A 26,471-nucleotide genomic window follows, 5' to 3' on the forward strand; every position below is an offset into this window, starting at 1 on the left:
TTCTGTTTTTAATTTAAATAAAATATTTATATAAATTAAATAAAACTTATATTTAAAAACTAAAATTTAAATAAAAATATTTTATAATTTTATATATTTTAAATAAACTCTTAAAAATATATATATTTTGTTTTTTTTCTATAACTTTTGACAATAAATAAAAATATAAACTTTTTAATAAACTTAAAAATATAGATATATATTTTTCTTTTTTTTATGTTTTTGTATTTTAATATTTAAAACTTATATTTTTTTTACAAAAATAGATTAAAATTTAATAAAAATCTCTTTTTATGGCGTTTCCCTTTGGCGTTAAGTGATCCCCGTCAGCGGCGCCAAAAATACTTGATGTTAAAGTAGAGGGGTACGAAATAGTTATATTTTTATTGCGAAATACTATTAAATACGATACAATTTTACACAAGTTATTTATTTATTTATAAAGTGGATATACCTAAACTTTGCTACAATACTTATAGGCAGTGTACCTAATCGTACAGTAGTGTAGTTTTTAGTAAGTCCAGTTCGTTCGTACAGTAGGGTTTTATCATTATTATTATTATTATTATTATTATTATTATTATTATTATTATTATTATTATTATTAATATTATTATTATTATTATTATTATTATAATTATTATTATTATTATTATTATAATTATTATTATTATTATTATTATTATTATTATTATTATTATTATTATTATTATTATTATTATTATTATTATTATTATTATTATTATTATTATTATTATTATTATTATGATTATGATTATTGTTAGTATTATTATAAATACAATTAATATTGTTATCATTATGATTATTATTATTGTTAGAATTAGTATTATAATTAGTATTATAATTATTATTATATGTACCATAATTGTTGTTAACATTATAATTATAAGTACTATATCTATTATTATTATTATTATTATTATTATTATTATTATTATTATTATTATTATTATTATTATTATTATTATTATTATTATATAAGTTATTATTAAATTCAAAACTATAATATTATTATCATGGATAGGTTTATAATACAAATTATTATCATTTTTGTAAATATTAGTATTAGCATCTTTTTATAAATAATAGAACTGATAATATTAACATAAGTATTATTATTTATATTATCACGAGTATTATTATGTAAATTACTAAAATCAGTATTATAATTATCATTAATAATAAAATTAATATTTTCACAAGTATTATTATTAAAATCACTATAATTATCATTAATAGAGTTATTATTAACATTATTACCTTTATTAGTAATATTAAGTATTAACATTGTTATTATTTTTGTCATTTTTAAAATTATGATAGTATTACTATTATTACTATTTTTAACAACAAACACATAATATACATATATATGAATATATAAGGATATATTTAATACATATAACATAACAAAAATTAATATCTTTATATACAAAATGAATATATGTAACATATATATACACTATTAATATAAAGGATATAACAAATAAATTATATATATATATTTGTTCGCTTAAATTTATGTATATTAATAAATATACAAATGATATAGGTTCGTGAATCCAAGGCCAACCCTGCATTGTTCAATTGTTCAATGTCGTCATATGTATTTTTACTACAAAATACAGTATGGTGAGTTTCATTTGCTCCCTTTTTAAATGTTTTTGCAATATATATTTTTGGGACTGAGAATACATGCGCTTTTATAAATGTTTCACGAAATAGACACAAGTAATCGAAACTACATTCTATGGTTGAATTGTTATACCGGATATCGCCCTTGTTGAACTTGGTAGCCTAAGAATTGGTGTTTATTATAATTGCCACCAATTGACGCGAATACTAAAGATAGATCTATGGGCCTTGACAAGCCCCAGTCGGAGAATTTGAACTGCTTTAGTACTTCGATTATATGTTTGGGGATATTCTAGATGCATTTTGTTAATGTCGGTTACCAGATGTTCAATCCATATGAATGAATTTTAAACACTTGCAAGTGTATGATTATTGAATAAATAAAATCTAGTGGCCTATTAAAATTATAGAAACGATTGATTACGATAAACTAATGAACCCACTAACCTTTTGGTTGACACTTTAAAGCATGTTTATTCTCAGGTATGAAAGAAATCTTCCGCTGTGCATTTGCTCATTTTAGAGATATTGTTTGGAGTCATTCATGACATATTTCAAAAGACGTTGCATTCAAGTCGTTGAGTTCATCAAGATTATAATTAAGTCAATTATAGTTAGATATATTATGAAATGGTATGCATGCCGTCAACTTTCGATGAAATGAAAGTTTGTCTTTTAAAAACGAATGCAATGTTTGTAAAATGTATCATATAGAGGTCAAGTACCTCGCGATGTAACCAAATGTAATGTATTCGTCCAGATGGATTAGGACGGGGTACGACATTTAACATAAGTCAAACGTGGTCAAAAGCAATATGGGCCAATATTGCACGTGTTGGGGTTTTGGTGTAAACGACGTTTGAAATAATTACTACCTAAGTAGTAATTTAGTGTTAAGACCTAGTTGGTCCAATTGGTGTCAAGTATAATTTGGGCTAAGTTATACTAGTTTGTATGGGTCGGAATTACCACCCGTAGTGGTAATTGGTTTGTGTCCATTAGGTGTTAAATGGGCGGGTTTTGGCGAGCAAGGTGTGATCCCTCGGCTAAGGGATAATTGTGTTGGATTCTCTTTTAGAGAATGTATATTTATGTGTATATTGTGCCTATGTGCAATATAGGTAACTATTTGCTCGGATATGAGGACGGAGATCATAATACAATACTCCTGCGGGCATTCCAAGGTGAGTGGAATAATTATGCATGTATGTATATAATGTATTTATTTGTGTGGCATGAAATGTGGGGTAGTCACGGTGGTAAGACACCACATAATACGTAACGAGTGGGTTAGTGGCGGTGTTAAGACACCACTCCGAAAATTACTGAAATGTGGGGTAGTCGCGATGTTAAGACACCACATAATGCGTAACGAGTGGGTTAGTCGCGGTGTTAAGACACCACTCTGGAAATTAATGAAATGTGGGGTAGTCGCGGTGTTAAGACACCACAAATACGTAACGAGTGGGTTAGTCGCGGTGTTAAGACACCACTCCAAGATTTAATGACATGTGGGTTAATCGCGGTGTTAAGACACCACATTGTCATAGAGGGTGGGTTAGTCGCGGTGTTAAGACACCATCCGGGGGTTAGTGATACGCGGTGTTAAGTACACTAATGGATGTTGTGAACTCTGATGGTCTTTTGCAAGTACCATCTCCTTGTATAATTGGTTAACCATGGTTATGTGATGTAGTGTAGCATATTATATTGTTCAGAATATATGCTATTGTTTTGTGCTAGCTTGTGTATTGGAGATTTTAGCGTTATACTTTGCGTTGGTATGCTAATTAAATTGCTAGCGTGTATGCGGTAATTGTGTAAGTGATTGCAGGTAAGTAGATTATTGTGACGTCCCGTACAAAACCATCGTGTACGGTTCATCAACAACAGGATCATTACAAGGTCAAACACTATATGCTGTTTGAAAACCAGTTTTGCATTCATAAAAAGATAGCGTTTTACAAAAGATAATGTGACACAAAGGTCGTTACAAAGTCATTGTTTGAAAATAACATAAGTTACGAATGCAAAAGAAAAGTTCCATGATTGAGACATCTCTAAGTAATGCAGCGAAAATCTAACACATCAAGTCCATAACAGCAAGTCTATAACACCAAGACAGCAATTCTAACAGCAGAAGCAACATCGTCTAAGCACCTGAGAAATACACGCTTAAAAGTCAACACGAATGTTGGTGAGCTATAGTTTGTAATCAGTACAATAATGTGGACCACGAGATTTTAGTGCTTCAATCCGCAGTTTAAATCAGTATGAAAAGTATATGCTTAACCGTGGGTACCCGGAAACTAGACTTAACGTATATATATCACCCCCTAAAAGTGCACTTGGCGAGTGCATTTTTACTCGAAGTATTAAACACCCATTGAATGCTAGCGCGACTAGCCCGAGTGGGGTTGTCAAACCCTATGGATCCATATCTAAGATTTGCGTTCACGGTTAGGAAACCAATGATTAAACGTTACCGAGCTAAGGGGAATCTTTGTGCCATTATATCACCCACAGATATGTAAAGTTTAGGTACTCGTGTCTAGTATGTAAAACGTAAAAAGCGCATGTATTCTTAGTCCCAAAAATAGTAAAAAGTAGTAAAGGGAAGCTATAACGCACATTGAATAAGCAGTAAAAGTCGATATGAAACGTATGCAGGTAGTAAGTCAGTCCGAAAGGTCGTCAACCTAAGTCAAAGGTCACTAGGTCAGTATGTTGTCCCAATAAGTGTAAGAGTGAATAAATTAAGTTTAAGTGTCATCATCAACATCATCATCGTTCATCAAAACTAAGGTAAGTTTAACAAGAAATAGAGATCGAAACAAAAGGCTGACTTCGGATAGCTGTTACGGCCTCTATACAAATCGAAAACACTCGTAGTCAGTGGATATGGCTCCGTATTTGAGTCCTCTAACCTCTGACCAATTTTCAGAACCTAACACGTCTTCGTTTGACCGTGGTGACGGTTTAAGTGCGAGTAGGTCAGAAATTTCAGCACAACGTTACAAAGGCGTAGTGACATTCGGAAGGCTATAAATCCTAAACTGTATATCAGATTAAGTCGAGGCCTAAACGAAAAGTCATCTACTCGAAACGAACTATCTGAAAATCAATTTCTCAGAAGCCCAGGAGTCTGATCAGACCCCTAAAAACAGCAAACAATTGTTCCGGTGAGATTCTTGGTGCTTGATGCTCATCACGGTTCTCATCATTGATGCTTGTAAGCTTCAAGTGTACAACTGATGTTTCGCAAGGTGTATATAAAATAGCTATTAATTTTTACAAGAAAATACTATTAAATACGATACAATTTTACACAAGATATTTATTTATTTAGAGAATGGATATACTTAAACCTTGCTACAACACTTATAGGCAGTGTACCTAATCGTACAGTAGTGTAGTTTTTAGTAAGTCCGGTTCGTTCCACAGGGAAATCTTTAAACAAAGCTTAACGCTATATTAGTTTACTTTTATAAAAATACAAATATATATATAAGTAATATTATTATTATAAAGGGGGGTTTTTACCGTTTAATGACCGGTTTGTCGATTTTAAAACTTTAGTCGCAATTAAAACCAATTGTAAAATAATAAATAAATACAAGACTTAATTTAAAGCGTAAAGTAAATAACGATAATAAAATTGCGAATAATAAAAATGCGATAAAATAAACTTGCGATAATTAAAAAGTACGATAATTAAAAGTGCAATTAAATACAATAACAATAAAAATGCGATAATTAGAAGTGCAATTAAATATAAAATAAAGGAAATTAAATATGAAATAAAAGAATTATGCTTATTTAAACTTCCGTAATCATGATGTTTGACGTGTTGATTTTAGTTTTATGCCCATGGGTTAATCGTCCTTTGTCCTGGATTATTTAATATGTCCGTCTGGTTTTTGTCCATACCAGTCCATCAGTCATAAATATAAAGTGCGAGTGTCCTCGTCAAATTATTCTTATACCCGAAGTTAAATATTCCAACTAATTGGGGATTCGAATTGTAACAAGGTTTTAATACTTTGTTTAATGAATACACCAGGTTATCGACTGCGTGTAAACCAAGATTTTACTACTTTGTTAACAATTACACCAATTACCCTTGAATGTAATTCACCCCTGTTTCAACAAGTCTATTAACTATTAATCCAGTTCCGTGTCCGGTAAAATGAATAATTATTGGTATTTATAGATATCCCGCCCACCGTACCCAGTCAAGCATTTGTGGTTATATATAAATACGTCAAATTATAAGTTTATATATTAAATTAACAAGGTATTGTTTAGTTAACATAAAACCCATTAATAGCCCATAGTCTAATTTTCACAAGTGTCGTTCTTTTATCCAAACCCCAATTATGGTACAAAGCCCAATTACCCAATTTTAGTAATTAGCCCAACATCATGATTACTTCGGATTAAATAAGCATAATAATAACTTAGCTACGAGACATTAATGTAAAAAGGTTGAACATAACTTACAATGATTAAAAATAGCGTAGCGTTACACGGACAGAATTTCGACTTACACCCTTACAACATTCGCTAACATACCCTTATTATTAGAATTAAAATTAAAATTAAAATTAAAATATAAATATAAATATAAATATATACGATATAGATAGAGAGATTGATATATGATGATGAAAAATGCTCAGAATTCGGTTGGCTTTATAGGGAGTTTCAAAGTTTGGGGCTCCGCGACTCGCGGCCCTTTTGGCCTTCAAACTCCGCGAGTCGCGGAGTTTGCTTTTACAGCTCACACGAGTTTGGTTCTTTGTTTACCGACGGTTTTATAAATAAATATAATATATTAAATAATTATAAGAATTATTTAAATATTATATTATATTTATGTGCATAGTTGACTTGTAATTTTTAGTCCGTTGCGTCGAGCGTTGAGAGTTGACTCTGGTCCCGGTTCCGGATTTTCGAACGTCCTTGCGTACAATTTAATATCTTGTACTTTGCGTTTTGAATCTTGTACTCTTGTAATTTCGAGACGTTTCTTATCAATAATTGAAACCTCTTTGATTGTATTTTGTACTTTTGAGCTTTTTGGTCGTTTGCGTCTTCAATTTGTCGAATCTGTCTTTTGTCTTCACCTTTTATTATTTAAACGAATATCACTTTTAAATAGAACAATTGCAACTAAAAGCTTGTCTTTCTTGAGGAATAATGCTATGAAATATATGTTCGTTTTTAGCATTATCAAATATTCCCACACTTGAGCGTTGCTTGTCCTCAAGCAATATCGTCTTGAAATACTAGAATCACTTCTTTACTCTTCACACTTTGTACATCAGTGATTTCTATGCGGCGGTATAAACAATGGTAGTAACGATATGGTTTACAGTCCCACATGACTATAAAAATTTAGATCCATTAAGGAAATTGGATCTTTATGAAAACATTTGATCTTTTGAAAATTAAATCTAGTTTTTACCCTAGATAAGTTTTCCGGAATAACCCTTTACCGATGTTTGCAAAATATTTTTGTGGGTTTGGTGGGTTTCAGATTTGAAAATTTTAGCTCAAAACTTGCGGTTTTGTGTCACCCACTTGCTAACCTTGTATTTGGAAAGCAACACGTCCAGTTTACTTGTCCCGTATATTACCTTTCGGTAAACTACCGTCCGGTTGTAAAGGAAAGCGTTGAACAAGCAACTGTTAAGGCAATGTCCCCTGACATGCTTTTAATTATGGTCTATAACGTGTCAGACGCAATTACTATCCTTGGTAGGAGCAATAGTAAAGCTCACCCTTATGATTTTTCGGTCTGGCACAAGGTCCTGTCTTTGACCATGCTATGCAACCACCGTTCTTACGGTTGACACCCGATTTAGTTCAGGTGACCTAATGAATTCCAGGTGAATTCATAGGATTTTACGTTCAATGGTAATGAACGCATTGAAAATAGGGTTTTCAGAAAACAAATCGGTTTGTAATTTTGATCAAAATATTTTCTCGTTCAAGCTCGAGTTTAGATATCATTGAATTCCATGAGTTTGTAATTCTCAATCTTTAAGGTCAATCTCAAGGATTGAGTAATATCAGGCTTAAAAGCTGATTTTTGATCTTTTAAGGAGATTATCCTTTCTGGGGATCTGATTCATTAGTCTTATCCAGCTAATTTGCATGGTGCCCCCCATTTTACGAGATAAATCCTTCTCATGGTTAGGATAAATCTGACCACTTGGCGACCCTGTTTAATGCTGAGGTCCGTGGATTTCCTGCTGATTTTAGTGATGACTTTTCTAGATTTTTCGTCAACCTACAGCTGGTCTGGACGACAACTTCATGACCTAAATCAAGAAGCGCGTGTCTTTTTTGGAAGACTTTACTTCCTTTTAATGATGGAACTGATTCATCGTGTAGATCCATCTTTTCTTTTTTTTCATCGGGTAAAACAGTTTAGTTTAGTCCAAAGCAAAAGTATTTTCAGTTATTTGTACAAAAATATGTGACATATGTTTAAGATAACTTGGTAAATTTTCCCACACTTGGCTTTTATTTTCCTTTTTATCGTCCTCTATTTCATTTTAAATGAATTTTGACATTTTGGTTTGTTTCTCAATTTATGTCCTTTCTGAGGTAACAATAATTTCGGTGTTAAAACCTAGTTTTATCGTTCATAAATATGTATAAACATGATTTTGAGTTCATTTAATTGAAAATTTTTAAAAATTTTACTAGAATTGGGTAGTCAGTATATAAGACTAGGGATGTTCTTTATTATCAGAGAGCACTAGATTCTAATACAACTACTGCTTTACTAGTATTTTTAATGGTAACCAAGTGTTTAAAGTAAAAATTTTAAAATCCGAAAGAATTTAACCCCTTCCCACACTTAAGATCTTGCAATGCCCTCATTTGCAAGAAATCAGTAACAATTTAAATTATTGAGGGTGATTTGTGTGAAAATGATTAAATTTTACCAAAGTTTCCAAACATATTGGCGTTTGTTTGCTGAATGATAAATGGTGCACATCATTTGTTCATTCCGTCTTGTTGTTATTTCACATATATTTTGCATCTTGTCATCAAAATTAGTTGATTTTGCTGAACTTAATGTCAGTCTTTGAAAATGTGTTGTTTTACCCTGTTGTGTACATAAGATAAACTGCAAACATATATTCATATTTTTGAAGTTTGGTATATTACCCCACATTCAAAAATTATTAAAATATAAGAATAAAAGTTAGAAAATTATAAAAATTATTATAATATTAACATAAGTATTAAACGTATCAACATTACAAATTACAGAATAAATAAAACTAAGTAGACTAGGGATGATACTGGTACCAATAGGGGTTCCAAGCAGAACCATAGGTGCTATAAAATGCTTCGGCAGGGTCATACGTAGGATACGGTGGCTGCATCTCTATAGACCAGGGAGGGAATATGGGTTTTGGTGTAGGAATATAGTTTCTACCTATATGTTGGCAATGAGCTATGATTTGGTTTTGATGAACTTGCCAATCTTCAAATGCTCTCTGTCTAGCATTTTCGTACTCCTGTGAAGCTATAAACCTTTGCATTTCTTGCATCTCATTTCCCCCTCCTACATTACCTTGTTGTTGGTTTCTCTGACCTGTGGACGTCTACCATGGTATTGTACTGCGGCGTTATTTCGCCTCTTCAAAACTTTCGCACCATGGTATACATTTAAACCTATAGTATCGCGGGATTCTGGTTCTTCTACTAATAATCCCCCCCGACTTATATCCACACCGAGTTATTCACCAATCAAAGTAATAAAAATACCACCTCCTATTATGCTATGCGGTCTCATCCCCCTAACCATAGCTGATAAATAATAACCCACACAATACGGTATACTTACAGCGCTTTGTGGGTCTCGAATACACATATGGTAAAACAAATCCTGTTCATTTACCTTTTCCTTGTTCTTACCTCTTTGTGTAATCGAATTAGCTAAAAACCTATGAATCACTCTTAATTCAGCTCTATCTATATCCAAATAAGAGTAATTTCCCCCTTTGAATCGGTGATGGCTTGTCATTTGACTCCATACACCGTGTGTATCAAAATTTTCATCTATCTTTCTACCATTTAGTATCAACCCTCTACAATCGGTAGATGCTAACTCCTCAGGCGTATATATACGTAAAGCCTGAGCCATGTCTAGTAAAGACATGTGGCGCATCGAACCTCCTAACAAAAATCTAATAAAAGATCGGTCGGTTAAACTAGCTACCCGATCATTTAATTCTATACTACATAACAATTCTTCACACCATACTTTATATACAGGTCTACGCATGGTGAATAAACGTACCCAGTCATTAAAAGTAGAATTACCATACCTCTGTACAAGTAATTCCCTAATTGGCCCGGCCAATTCTACAGCTTCTAAGGGTCCCCATTCTATGACCCTAGGTACCTCAACAACTTTAGAATGAAGAGTATGCAAACCCCTTTGGTATTTTGGATAATCTATCCAAAGTCTGTCAAATCTCAGGTTCGGGTGCAAATCTTCCAAGTGCATATCAGAAAAGGTCATGACTGGATGAGGTATATCTTGCTTGTAGTAGTTATCCACCTCCTGTTGTTCCGCATTCTCAGCAGGAGCATTGCGAGCTTGGGATGAAGATTCACCCCTTTCAGTCTGCAAAACACATCAAACACAATTTTTGTGCATCCAAATATGCATTAGTGTCAGCAAAATCATCAATCAAAATAATTACAATGACATGATCAATTTATATCAAACTTAAGCTCATTTTCACATTTTTATCAAATCTACACTTTTTCAAATAAGCATATACGAAAATGTTCGCCAAGTTCATAAGTATTCAACTCAAATAACATGTCAAAATAATCATTACTAGCAATCAAACAAGTTTCAAATGGCATTATCTTTCAAAAATCAAGTTCATGAATTTTAGACTTGAAAAAGTCCACTTTAATTCTCAAAATCATGTTTAGGCTCAAAGTTTGGATCATTTAACTACCTAAACATGTTACACTACTTAATTTAGCAACAATTCATGACAAAAATCGGCCATAACCTGTTTATATCAAAAAGCCCCAAATTTGCTCAAGAACACAAACCCTAGATTACTCAAAATTTGAAGTTTAAGGCTTCTAATCATGTTAAACAGCATCAATCTAGGTTATATAAGCATAATACATAAACAATTTAAGCCTAATTACACTAAAAAGCATCAAAATCAAATTGGGGAAAAAATTGCTCAAGAACACTAATTTCGGATTAAATGGTGTTTAGGTGTAGAAATTTACCGTTTTTCTTGAGTAATTCCTTGATAGCATCCTTCTCAACATGATTTTAGTAAAAGATTTGATGATTAACGGTTAAAAATTGTGATTTTGGGGGTGTTTTTGTGGGTTTTTTCGGCAGTTTTTTCGCTGTGTTTTGTGTTGTGGGTTGTGAACTGAGCTGTTCTGCGTTTTTATTTTTTTTCTGTATTTTGGTCCTCCCGCGACTCGCGGCATTTAAGCCTTCAAACTCCGCGAGTCGCGGAGTTTGCTTTTTTTTTTTTTTTTTAACATCTTATATTAATTAAAACAATTAAGTAATTAATTTTAAAATTTTGTTTCCCTTGTTATTTAGGACGAGGTCGTTTCGGATCGATGTCCTAGTCCGTCATTCGACAAAATTTTAAAATTTGTCTTTTTGTAGCGATTGTTTTAAAAGCTAAGATTTTTGGGTTTTTTAATGTTTTTGGCATACTTTAATTCAATAAGATTAAAAATAATGATAATAAAAGTTCTCGTCCCTCCCTCGGGTAAAGCAATTTCGGTTCAAAGACCTAGTCTTCAACTTACGACGAATTTTAAAAATCATATTTTTAACTTAATGAGATAAAGTAAATTTTTGTTTTTAAATTCACACAATTTAAATATAAAATTCAAAATTAATATTAAAAATTCACACCAAACTTAAAATTTAAAATGCATAAAAATAAAATTCATATTTTAAAAATTAAAAATTCACACCAAACTTAATTTAAAAATTCATATTATAAATTCAAACCAAACTTATATTAATTTTTCAAATATTTACAATTTTAAATATATTCTTTTTACAAAGTTTACAATATTAATTTAAGATTTATATATTAATTTTAAAAACATGGTAAAAATAAAATTAAAAATATTTTTGGCTTTTTATCCCACTTTAATCAATCAAATATTATCAAAAATATACGCCCCTCTTTTCGGTAAAGTAATTTCGGTTCCAAGACCTAATTTAACTCATGACGAATTTTTGAAATATTTTGGGTTGATTGATTAAAGATATTTATACCTTAAGAATAAACGTTAAATTTCGCAGTGATGTAATAAATTTTTGAATGATATCAATAATTTCGGTCGCCAAACCTAATTTTATTCAATACCAATTTAATACTTTATAGCGAACAAATTAGCGTTTATTATCAAAAGGTTAAAAAAAAATAAAATAAAATAAAAACTGTACAGACTTACCTGTGAAATAGATTTCTTAGTTATATGATCTATCCCATTCATAAGATAGTTGGTTTAATTGGTTTTACATAGCTACATAGGCGTAACCTCGAGCATTCAGTGTCTTTTCTTCTAAACATATGAACGTTCCGTCTCTGCCAGTGTTGTAAATCTCCCGAGATCTCCCCGAGATCTCCTCCGAGATCTCATTTTTAGAAGGCAACCGAGACGAGATGTTCATCTCCAGAGATTTCTCAGTCAACGGGGTCAAACTTAGTCAAAGCCACTATTTCTCGGATTTTCTTGCTAATTTGTAAGATTTTCTTGTAAAATTCGTAATAACCTAGATTTTCTCGCTCATTTCTAGGATATTTTTGTAAAATTTCGTAAAAACGTATATAAATATACATATATTAATGTTTTTATGTATATTTTTATTAAAAAAACTATAAAGTCAACGTAAGTTAATGCCCGAGATCTCCCCGAGATTATTCCGAGATGCCGAGATCTCCCTAAAAAAGTCCAAACGAGATCTCCCCGAGATCCGAATTCTCCAACCTTGGTCTCTGCATAAAGTAACAAATTCGGTATTTGAATAGGTTTGATTATTTGAACATTTACCTCCATGTGACCATTTTCCGCATTTGTGACATCTTTCTAGGTGTCGTGCTCTTCTTTTCGCTGCGGATTTTGATTTTCCTTTACCAAATTGTAACTTATTATCTTCGCATCTGGATTCTTTTCTAACTCCGTCCATTCTTTATCTGATTACTGATACTATTTCACTCGGTAGTATGTCATTATTACGTTTAGTGATCAAAGCGTGTAGCATTAGACCATGGTTTAGTTCACAGGCAGTCTTCATTTTGTAAAAACCTAAAAAAATTAAAAATTCGGAATGGGGGGAGAAGACTAGTTCTTTAGGGTCTGCTAGGGAAAGGCCATTCGGGTTCCATTTTCGAGAACTATACGAAAACAGACAATCTAACTCTAACAGAAATACATAAACCCCTTGATTCTCCCCACACTTAGTTAGCTGTGGTGTCGAAATTGTGATTAACTTTGTTGTCGACTTCCATCGGACTATGTATGTAGTGTTTAACTCTGTGACCATTAACTTTAAATTCAATCCCATTTGAATTTATTAATTCTATCATTCCGTATGGAAAAACTTTTTTGACTATGAATGGTCCAGACCATCTTGATTTCAATTTTCCAGGAAATAGCTTGAATCGTGAATTGAAAAGAAGAACTCTGTCTCCTTCCTTAAATTCTTTTGAACTTCTGATTCTTTTATCATGCCATTTCTTCGTTCTTTCCTTATAGATTAACGAATTTTCGTATGCTTCATGTCTTAATTCTTCTAATTCGTTTAGTTGACTTAATCGTAGACGTCCGGCTTCATGTAAATCAAGATTACATGTCTTCAAAGCCCAAAACGCTTTGAGTTCAATTTCTACTGGAAGATGACATGCTTTTCCATAAACAAGTCTAAAAGGTGTGGTTCCAATTGGAGTTTTGTAGGCTGTTCTAAAAGCCCAGAGTGCATCCTCCAATTTAATGGACCATTCCTTCGGATTTGATCCTACGGTTTTCTCTAGAATACGTTTTAAAGCTCGGTTGGTATTTTCAACTTGTCCACTTGTTTGTGGATGATATGCGGTGGAGATTTTATGAGTTACTCCATATCTTTTAAGAACTTTCTCAAGTTGATTATTACAGAAATGAGTTCCCCGATCACTTATTAAAGCTTTCGGTGTTCCAAACCTTGCAAAAAGACGTTTTAAAAAGTTGACTACAACTCGTGCATCATTAGTTGGGAGAGCTTGTGCTTCCGCCCATTTAGATACATAATCAATGGCTACGAGAATATAGAGATTATTATGAGATTTTGGAAATGGACCCATAAAGTCAATACCCCAAATGTCAAATACTTCACATACTTGGATGACATTTTGTGGCATTTCATCACGTTGACTTATTTTTCCGGCCCTTTGACAAACATCACAGGATTTGCAAAGAAGGTGTGCGTCTTTGTAAATTGTAGGCCAATAGAATCCAGCATCATAAACTTTTCTTGCTGTTAGTTGAGGCCCATAATGCCCTCCTGTTGGTCCTGTGTGACAATGGTTTAATATTTTACTGGCTTCATCTCCAAATACACATCGGCGTATTATTCCATCGGGACAACTTTTAAACAAATGTGGATCTTCCCAAAAATAGTGTTTTATATCACTGAAGAATTTCTTTCATCTTTGGTACGATAATCCTTTTTCAAGGAATCCATAAACTAAGTAGTTTGCATAGTCTGCAAACCATGGAATTTCTTTATAATCTATCTTCAATAGATATTCATCAGGAAAGTTGTCTTGTATGGCTGATTCATTTAGAACTTCTAATTCGGGATTTTCAAGACGAGAAAGATGATCAGCGGCGAGATTTTCTGCTCCACTTTTATCTCAGATTTCAATATCAAACTCTTGTAAGAGTAAGATCCAACGGATTAATCTTGGTTTAGCATCTTGTTTTGAAAATAGGTATCTAAGAGCAGAATGGTCGGTATAGACCACCGTTTTTGCTAGAACGAGATATGATCAAAATTTGTCAAAAGCAAAGACAATAGCAAGGAGTTCTTTTTCAGTAGTTGTATAGTTCGTTTGTGCTCCTTGTAATGTCTTACTAGCATAATATATAGGTTGAAATCGTTTTTCAATCCTTTGTCCTAAAACGGCTCACATTGCAAAATCACTTGCATCGCACATTAGTTCAAATGGTAGATTCTAATTTGGTGTTATCATGATCGGCGCATTAGTGAGTTTCTCTTTAAGAATATTAAAAGATTTGATACACTCATCTGAAAAGATGAATGGAGCATCTTTTTCTAGGAGTTTATTCATAGGAGTGGCAATTTTAGAAAAATCTTTTATGAAACGTCGGTAAAAACCGGCATGCCCTAGAAAAATCCTAACTCCTCTAACATTGGTGGGATGTAGAAGTTTAGCAATTACATCTACTTTAGCTCTATCCACTTCAATTCCTTCTTTTGAAATTTTATGTCCAAGAACGATGCCTTCTTTAACCATGAAATGGCATTTCTCCCAATTAAGAACTAGATTTGATTGTTCGCATCTAATAAGCATTCGTTCCAGATTAACTAGACATGTTTCAAATGTATCACCGAAGACTGAAAAGTCATCCATGAAAACTTCCATGCATTCTTCTATCATGTCGTGAAAAATCGCCATCATACACCTTTGAAAGGTTGCAGGGGCGTTGCAAAGTCCAAATGGCATGCGTTTGTAAGCAAAAGTACCATAAGGGCACGTGAATGTGGTTTTCTCTTGATCTTCGGGTGCTATTGGAATTTGAAAATATCCGGAAAATCCATCTAGAAAAAAATAGTAACTATTTCCGGCTAATCTTTCCAAAATTTGATCAATAAAAGGTAAGGGAAAGTGATCTTTTCTGGTGGCGTCATTTAATTTTCTATAATCAATACACACACGCCATCCTGTTACAGTCCTAGTAGGAATAAGCTCATTTTTTTCATTTGTAATGACAGTCATGCCACCCTTCTTAGGCACGCATTGAACTGGGCTTACCCATGGACTATCAGAAATTGGATAAATTAGACCTGCATCTAGCAGTTTAATAATCTCTTTCTTAACTACATCTTGCATATTAGGATTTAGTCTTCGTTGGTGTTGCACATACGTTTTATGACCTTCTTCCATAAGGATTTTATGTGTGCAATACGAAGGACTTATTCCTTTAATATCATGAATCTTCCCTGCAATGGCTGGTTTATGAGCTTTCAACACAGAAATGAGTTGTGATTTCTCATTTTCAGTAAGAGAAGACGATATTATTACAGGTAATTCAGATTCACCATGTAAATAAGCGTATTCCAAATGGTTTGGAAGTGGCTTTAACTCTAATTTCGGAGGTTCTTCTATCGATGATTTGTATCGATATCTGTCTTCTTCTTTTAGCATTTGAATTTCTTCTGTTGTTGGTTCATATCCATTAGCTATAAGTGTAGCTAACATTTCAACTTCATCAATTGGTTCATTACCTTCTCCTAAAGAACATTCTTATGTTCCTTGTAATTCTGGAAATTCTTCTAATAATTCTGCATGTGCATCTATAGTTTGAATATAATAACATGTATCATCTGCAGATTGTGGTTGTTGCATTGCTCTATCAGCTGAAAAGGTAACACTCTCATCCTCTATACTTAGGGTCAATTTCTTACCGAACACGTCTATCATTGCTTTAGCCGTGTTTAAGAATGGTCTTCCTAATATGAGATGAACTTGAGAATCTTCTTCCATGTCCAGAACAACAAAATCTACTGGAAATACTAAAGTACCAACTTTAACTAGCATGTTCTCCATTATCCCTCTAGGATATTTTATTGATCTATCGGCTAGTTGTATGCTTATTCTGGTTGGTTTCAATTCTCCAAGGTCTAGTTTAGCGTATAGTGAATACGGCATTAGATTTATACTAGCACCTAAGTCTACCAATGCTTCTATTGAACTAAGACTACCCAGAAAACATGGAATTGTGAAACTTCCTGGATCAGATAATTTTTCTGGTATCTTATTCAACAGCACTGCTGAACAATTAGCATTCATAGTAACAGCCGAGAGTTCTTCCATTTTCTTTCTATTTGAGATTAGATCTTTCAAGAATTTAGCATATCTAGGCATTCCTGAAATCACATCAATGAAAGGAAGATTTACATTTATCTGTTTAAACATATCCAAGAATTTGGATTGCTCGGCTTCAAGTTTCTCTTTCTTCATTTTACTCTGGTAAGGAAGTGGTGGTTGGTATGGTTTAACATAAGGTTTAGCCTTAACTGTGTTATCTTCATTAACCTTTTCAACTACCGGTTCTTTTTCCTTATCTTGATCAGGTTGTGGTTCTTGTAGAGTAGGAATAGCTTCATCAGAAGTTACAGGTATTTCAGGTGGTTTAAGTGTTGTACCACTTCTTGTGGTAATGGCTTTAGCTGTTTCATTCCGGGGGTTAGCATTTGTATCACTAGGTAGACTTCCCGGTTTTCTTTCACCTATTAACCTTGCTAGGTTACTTACTTCTTGTTCCAGATTTTGAATAGAAGCTTGTTGATTTCTAAATGCTTGAGCATTTTGTTCATTAGTTTGTTTCTGAGATGTGAAAAACTGCGTTTGAGTTTCAACTAGCTTCGTCATCATATCTTCTAAATTCGGCTTTTTATCATCGGTTTGTTGTGGTGGTTTATTTTGAAAATTAGGTCTTTGCTGATTGTAAGTTGAAATGTCCCGTTCTTATTGATTAAAAACGTTCCATATTAATTGATTTCGTTGCGAGGATTTCTATATGAGACGTTTTTCAAAGACTGCATTCATTTTTAAACAAACCATAACCTTTATTTCATCAATAAAGGTTTAAAAAGCTTTACGTAGATTATCAAATAATGATAATCTAAAATATCCTGTTTACACACGACCATTACATAATGGTTTACAATACAAATATGTTACAACAAAATAAGTTTCTTGAATGCAGTTTTTACACAATATCATACAAGCATGGACTCCAAATCTTGTCCTTATTTAAGTATGCGACAGCGGAAGCTCTTAATAATCACCTGAGAATAAACATGCTTAAAACGTCAACAAAAATGTTGGTGAGTTATAGGTTTAACCTATATATATCAAATCGTAACAATAGACCACAAGATTTCATATTTCAATACACATCCCATACATAGAGATAAAAATCATTCATATGGTGAACACCTGGTAACCGACAATAACGAGATGCATATATAAGAATATCCCCATCATTCCGGGACACCCTTCGGATATGATATAAATTTCGAAGTACTAAAGCATCCGGTACTTTGGATGGGGTTTGTTAGGCCCAATAGATCTATCTTTAGGATTCGCGTCAATTAGGGTGTCTGTTCCCTAATTCTTAGATTACCAGACTTAATAAAAAGGGGCATATTCGATTTCGATAATTCAACCATAGAATGTAGTTTCACGTACTTGTGTCTATTTTGTAAATCATTTATAAAACCTGCATGTATTCTCATCCCAAAAATATTAGATTTTAAAAGTGGGACTATAACTCACTTTCACAGATTTTTACTTCGTCGGGAAGTAAGACTTGGCCACTGGTTGATTCACGAACCTATAACAATATATACATATATATCAAAGTATGTTCAAAATATATTTACAACACTTTTAATATATTTTGATGTTTTAAGTTTATTAAGTCAGCTGTCCTCGTTAGTAACCTACAACTAGTTGTCCACAGTTAGATGTAGAGAAATAAATTGATAAATATTATCTTGAATCAATCCACGACCCAGTGTATACGTATCTCAGTATTGATCACAACTCAAACTATATATATTTTGGAATCAACCTCAACCCTGTATAGCTAACTCCAACATTCACATATAGAGTGTCTATGGTTGTTCCGAAATATATATAGATGTGTCGACATGATAGGTCGAAACATTGTATACGTGTCTATGGTATCTCAAGATTACATAATATACAATACAAGTTGATTAAGTTATGGATGGAATAGATTTGTTACCAATTTTCACGTAGCTAAAATGAGAAAAATTATCCAATCTTGTTTTACCCATAACTTCTTCATTTTAAATCCGTTTTGAGTGAATCAAATTGCTATGGTTTCATATTGAACTCTATTTTATGAATCTAAACAGAAAAAGTATAGGTTTATAGTCAGAAAAATAAGTTACAAGTCGTTTTTATAAAGGTAGTCATTTCAGTCGAAAGAACGACGTCTAGATGACCATTTTAGAAAACATACTTCCACTTTGAGTTTAACCATAATTTTTGGATATAGTTTCATGTTCATAATAAAAATCATTTTCTCAGAATAACAACTTTTAAATCAAAGTTTATCATAGTTTTTAATTAACTAACCCAAAACAGCCCGCGGTGTTACTACGACGGCGTAAATCCGGTTTTACGGTGTTTTTCGTGTTTCCAGGTTTTAAATCATTAAGTTAGCATATCATATAGATATAGAACATGTGTTTAGTTGATTTTAAAAGTCAAGTTAGAAGGATTAACTTTTGTTTGCGAACAAGTTTAGAATTAACTAAACTATGTTCTAGTGATTACAAGTTTAAACCTTCGAATAAGATAGCTTTATATGTATGAATTGAATGATGTTATGAACATCATTACTACCTTAAGTTCCTTGGATGAACCTACTGGAAAAGAGAAAAATGGATCTAGCTTCAATGGATCCTTGGATGGCTCAAAGTTCTTGAAGCAAAATCATGACACGAAAACAAGTTCAAGTAAGATCATCACTTGAAATAAGATTGTTATAGTTATAGAAATTGAACCAAAGTTTGAATATGATTATTACCTTGTATTAGAATGATAACCTACTGTAAGAAACAAAGATTTCTTGAGGTTGGATGATCACCTTACAAGATTGGAAGTGAGCTAGCAAACTTGAAAGTATTCTTGATTTTATGAAACTAGAACTTTTGGAATTTATGAAGAACACTTAGAACTTGAAGATAGAACTTGAGAGAGTTCAATTAGATGAAGAAAATTGAAGAATGAAAGTGTTTGTAGGTGTTTTTGGTCGTTGGTGTATGGATTAGATATAAAGGATATGTAATTTTGTTTTCATGTAAATAAGTCATGAATGATTACTCATATTTTTGTAATCTTATGAGATATTTCATGCTAGTTGCCAAATGATGGTTCCCACATGTGTTAGGTGACTCACATGGGCTGCTAAGAGCTGATCATTGGAGTGTATATACCAATAGTACATACATCTAAAAGCTGTGTATTGTACGAGTACAAATACGGGTGCATACGAGTAGAATTGTTGATGAAACTGAACGAGGATGTAATTGTAAGCATTTTTGTTAAGTAGAAGTATTTTGATAAGTGTCTTGAAGTCTTTCAAAAGTGTATGAATACATATTAAAACACTACATGTATATACATTTTAACTGAGTCGTTAAGTCATCGTTAGTCGTTACACGTAAATGTTGTTTTGAAATCTTTAGGTTAACGATCTTGTTGAATGTTGTTAACCCATTGTTTATTATAACAAATGAGATGTTAAATTATTATATTATCATGATATTATGATATATAATATATCTTAGTATGATGTATATACAGTTAAATGTCGTTACAACGATAATCGTTACATATATGTCTAGTTTCGAAATCATTAAGTTAGTAGTCTTATTTTTACATATGTATTTCATTGTTAATACACTTAATAATATATTTACTTATCATTTAACATAATTAACCAAGTGTATCAATATCTTAATATGATTCATATGTACCTAGTAAGACGTTGTTATAACGATAATCGTTATATATATCGTTTTCGAGTTTCTTAAATTAATAGTCTCATTTTTATGTATATAACTCATTGTTAAAATACCTAATGAGATACATACATATAATAAAAACATGTTAACTATATATATAACCATATATATGTCATCGTATAGTTTTTAAAAGTTTTAACGTTCGTGAATCACCGATCAACTTGGGTGGTCAATTGTCTATATGAAACATATTTCAATTAATCAAGTCTTAACAAGTTTGATTGCTTAACATGTTGGAAACATTTAATCATGTAAATATCAATCTCAATTAATATATATAAACATGGAAAAGTTCGGGTCACTACAGTACCTACCCGTTAAATAAATTTCGTCCCGAAATTTTAAGCTGTTGAAGGTGTTGACGAATCTTCTGGAAATAGATGCGGGTATTTCTTCTTCATCTGATCTTCAAGCTCCCAGGTGAACTTGGGTCCTCTACGAGCATTCCATCGAACCTTAACAATTGGTATCTTGTTTTGCTTAAGCCTTTTAACCTCACGATCCATTATTTCGACGGGTTCTTCGATGAATTGAAGTTTTTCGTTGATTTGGATTTCATCTAATGGAATAGTGAGATCTTCTTTAGCAAAACATTTCTTTAAATTCGAGACGTGGAAAGTGTTATGTACAGCCGCGAGTTGTTGAGGTAACTCTAGTCGGTAAGCTACTGGTCCGACACGATCAATAATCTTGAATGGTCCAATATACCTTGGATTTAATTTCCCTCGTTTACCAAATCGAACAACGCCTTTCCAAGGTGCAACTTTAAGCATGACCATCTCTCCAATTCCAAATTCTATATCTTTTCTTTTAATGTCAGCGTAGCTCTTTTGTCGACTTTGGGCGGTTTTCAACCGTTGTTGAATTTGGATGATCTTCTCGGTAGTTTCTTGTATAATCTCCGGACCCGTAATCTGTCTATCCCCCACTTCACTCCAACAAATCGGAGACCTGCACTTTCTACCATAAAGTGCTTCAAACGGCGCCATCTCAATGCTTGAATGGTAGCTGTTGTTGTAGGAAAATTCTGCTAACGGTAGATGTCGATCCCAACTGTTTCCGAAATCAATAACACATGCTCGTAGCATGTCTTCAAGCGTTTGTATCGTCCTTTCGCTCTGCCCATCAGTTTGTGGATGATAGACAGTACTCATGTCTAGACGAGTTCCTAATGCTTGCTGTAATGTCTGCCAGAATCTTGAAATAAATCTGCCATCCCTATCAGAGATAATAGAGATTGGTATTCCATGTCTGGAGATGACTTCCTTCAAATACAGTCGTGCTAACTTCTCCATCTTGTCATCTTCTCTTATTGGTAGGAAGTGTGCTGATTTGGTGAGACGATCAACTATTACCCAAATAGTATCAAAACCACTTGCAGTCCTTGGCAATTTAGTGATGAAATCCATGGTAATGTTTTCCCATTTCCATTCCGGGATTTCGGGTTGTTGAAGTAGACCTGATGGTTTCTGATGCTCAGCTTTGACCTTAGAACACGTCAAACATTCTCCTACGTATTTAGCAACATCGGCTTTCATACCCGGCCACCAAAAATGTTTCTTGAGATCCTTGTACATCTTCCCCGTTCCAGGATGTATTGAGTATCTGGTTTTATGAGCTTCTCTAAGTACCATTTCTCTCATATCTCCAAATTTTGGTACCCAAATCCTTTCAGCCCTATACCGGGTTCCGTCTTCCCGAATATTAAGATGCTTCTCCGATCCTTTGGGTATTTCATCCTTTAAATTTCCCTCTTTTAAAACTCCTTGTTGCGCCTCCTTTATTTGAGTAGTAATGTTATTATGAATCATTATATTCATAGATTTTACTCGAATGGGTTCTCTGTCCTTCCTGCTCAAGGCATCGGCTACCACATTTGCCTTCCCCGGGTGGTAACGAATCTCAAAGTCGTAATCATTCAATAATTCAATCCACCTACGCTGCCTCATATTCAGTTGTTTCTGATTAAATATGTGTTGAAGACTTTTGTGGTCGGTATATATAATACTTTTGACCCCATATAAGTAGTGCCTCCAAGTCTTTAATGCAAAAACAACCGCGCCTAATTCCAAATCATGCGTCGTATAATTTTGTTCGTGAATCTTCAATTGTCTAGACGCATAAGCAATCACCTTCGTTCGTTGCATTAATACACAACCGAGACCTTGCTTTGATGCATCACAATAAATCACAAAATCATCATTCCCTTCAGGCAATGACAATATAGGTGCCGTAGTTAGCTTTTTCTTCAATAACTGAAACGCTTTCTCTTGTTCATCATTCCATTCAAATTTCTTCCCTTTATGCGTTAATGCAGTCAAGGGTTTTGCTATTCTGGAAAAGTCTTGGATGAACCTTCTGTAGTAACCAGCTAGTCCTAAAAACTGGCGTATGTGTTTCGGAGTTTTCGGGGTTTCCCACTTTTCAACAGTTTCTATCTTTGCCGGATCCACCTTAATACCTTCTATGTTCACTATGTGACCGAGGAATTGAACTTCTTCCAACCAAAATGCACACTTTGAAAACTTAGCATACAATTCTTCCTTCCTCAATACTTCTAACACCTTTCTCAAATGTTCACCATGTTCTTGGTCATTCTTTGAGTAAATAAGTATGTCATCAATAAAAACAATGACAAACTTGTCAAGGTATGGTCCACACACTCGGTTCATAAGGTCCATGAACACAGCTGGTGCATTAGTTAAACCAAACGGCATGACCATAAACTCGTAATGACCGTAACGTGTTCTGAAATCAGTCTTTGGAATATCATCTTCTTTCACCCGCATTTGATGATACCCGGAACGTAAGTCAATCTTTGAATAAACAGACGAGCCTTGTAGTTGATCAAATAAGTCGTCGATTCTCGGTAGTGGGTAGCGGTTCTTGATGGTAAGTTTGTTCAACTCTCGGTAGTCGATACATAACCTGAATGTACCATCTTTCTTCTTGACAAACAAAACAGGAGCTCCCCACGGTGATGTGCTTGGTCGAATGAAACCACGCTCTAAAAGTTCTTGTAATTGGCTTTGCAGTTCTTTCATCTCGCTGGGTGCGAGTCTGTAAGGAGCACGAGCTATTGGTGCAGCTCCTGGTACAAGATCTATTTGAAATTCAACGGATCGATGTGGGGGTAATCCCGGTAATTCTTTCGGAAATACATCGGGAAATTCTTTTGCAATGGGAACATCATTGATGCTCTTTTCTTCAGTTTGTACTTTCTCGACGTGTGCTAGAACAGCATAGCAACCTTTTCTTATTAGTTTTTGTGCCTTCAAATTACTAATAAGATGTAGCTTCGTGTTGCCCTTTTCTCCGTACACCATTAAGGGTTTTCCTTTTTCTCGTATAATGCGAATTGCATTTTTGTAACAAACGATCTCCGCTTTCACTTCTTTCAACCAGTCCATACCGATTATCACATCAAAACTCCCTAACTCTACTGGTATCAAATCAATCTTAAATGTTTCGCTAACCAGTTTAATTTCTCGATTCCGACATATATTATCTGCTGAAATTAATTTACCATTTGCTAATTCGAGTAAAAATTTACTATCCAAAGGCGTCAATGGACAACTTAATTTAGCACAAAAATCTCTACTCATATAGCTTCTATCCGCACCCGAATCAAATAAAACGTAAGCAGATTTATTGTCAATAAGAAACGTACCCGTAACAAGCTCCGGGTCTTCCTGTGCCTCTACTGCATTAATATTGAAAACTCTTCCACGGCCTTGTCCATTCGTGTTCTCCTGGTTCGGGCAATTTCTAATAATGTGGCCTGGTTTTCCACATTTATAACAAACTACATTGGCATAACTTGCTCCGACACTACTTGCTCCGCCATTACTCGTTCCGACACCATTTGTTCCTTTCGTTCTATTAACCGCTGGTCCGTAGACCTCACACTTCGCCGCGCTATGACCATTTCTTTTACACTTGTTGCAAAATTTGGTGCAGAACCCCGAGTGATTCTTTTCACACCTTTGGCATAGCTGCTTCTGATTGTTGTTGTTGTTGCGGTTATTATTGTTGTTGGGATGATTGTTGTAGTTGCTGTTGTTGTTGTTGTTGTTGTTGTTGTTGGGCCGTTTGTTGTAGTTGCGATTGATGTTGCGATTGTTGGGATAATTGTTGCGATTATTGTTGTAATTGCTGTTGTTGTTGTATTGGTGATTCTTATCACCGTTTTCCTCCCACTTTCTTTTGACTTGCTTCACATTGGCCTCTTCAGCAGTCTGTTCTTTAATTCTTTCTTCAATCTGGTTCACTAGTTTGTGAGCCATTCTACATGCCTGTTGTATGGAGGCGGGCTCGTGTGAACTTATATCTTCTTGGATTCTTTCCGGTAATCCTTTCACAAACGCGTCGATCTTCTCTTCCTCATCTTCGAATGCTCCCGGACACAATAGGCACAATTCTGTGAATCGTCTTTCGTACGTGGTAATATCAAATCCTTGGGTTCGTAACCCTCTAAGTTCTGTCTTGAGCTTATTGACCTCGGTTCTGGGACGGTACTTCTCGTTCATCAAGTGCTTGAATGCTGACCACGGTAGTGCGTACGCATCATCTTGTCCCACTTGCTCTAGATAGGTATTCCACCATGTTAACGCAGAACCTGTGAAGGTATGCGTAGCGTACTTCACTTTGTCCTCTTCAGTACACTTACTTATGGCAAACACCGATTCAACCTTCTCGGTCCACCGTTTCAATCCGATCGGTCCTTCGGTTCCATCAAATTCCAAAGGTTTGCAGGCAGTGAATTCTTTGTAGGTGCATCCTACACGATTTCCTGTACTGCTAGATCCAAGGTTATTGTTGGTATGTAGCGCAGCCTGTACTGCGGCTATGTTTGAAGCTAGAAAAGTACGGAATTCCTCTTCATTCATATTCACGGTGTGTCGAGTAGTCGGTGCCATTTCCTTCAAAATAGTTAAATGGAACAAGTTAATCATACAGAATATTAAGAGTAGTTACTAGTATTTCGTAGCATAATATGAACTCATTTATAAAAGCTTTTTCTTCATATTAGCGTTTTATAAGTTTAAATTCGGGTAGTACCTACCCGTTAAGTTCATACTTAGTAGCTAATATACAATTCAACTACTACAATTCTATATGAAAAACTGATTATAATAATATTTCGCGTTCAAACTTTTATACAATATTTTACAAACTTACAATACCGCTTATTTTACATAAAGCATGAAATATAGCACACAATAACTTTGATACAAGATAGTTGTGAAGACAATTCTAGCTAGTACACAAGTCGTTCAGCAAAGGCAATAAAGACACGTAATTCATACGTCCAGAAACAAGTCATGCATTCTGGTTTTACTAGGACTACTTCCCATCCTTGGTCTTGTGCAACATAACCGTTATGGCCGTTGATAAGACAGCGTGTTGTAACGTCATCAAAGGGACGAGGGTTACGTAATGTCCAACAGTCCCGTAATAATCTAAAAACCTCATTTCTTACCCCAATTATCGACTCCGTCACTTGTGGAAACGTTTTGTTTAATAGTTGTAGCCCGATGTTCTTGTTCTCACTTTGGTGAGAAGCGAACATTACTAATCCGTAAGCATAACATGCTTCTTTATGTTGCATGTTAGCCGCTTTTTCTAAATCACGAAGTCCAATATTCGGATATATTGAGTCAAAATAATTTCTTAACCCGTTGCGTAAAATAGCATTTGGGTTCCCCGCAATATATGCGTCAAAGTAAACACATCGTAACTTATGGGTTTCCCAATGTGATATCCCCCATCTTTCAAACGAAAGTCTCTTATAAACCAAGACATTCTTGGAACGTTCTTCGAATGTCTTACAAACTGATCTCGCCTTAAATAGTTGTGCCGAAGAATTCTGGCCGACTCTAGACAAGATTTCATCAATCATGTCTCCGGGTAGGTCTCT

Source organism: Rutidosis leptorrhynchoides, chromosome 4 (genome assembly GCF_046630445.1).
Source record: "Rutidosis leptorrhynchoides isolate AG116_Rl617_1_P2 chromosome 4, CSIRO_AGI_Rlap_v1, whole genome shotgun sequence".
NCBI lineage: Eukaryota > Viridiplantae > Streptophyta > Magnoliopsida > Asterales > Asteraceae > Rutidosis > Rutidosis leptorrhynchoides.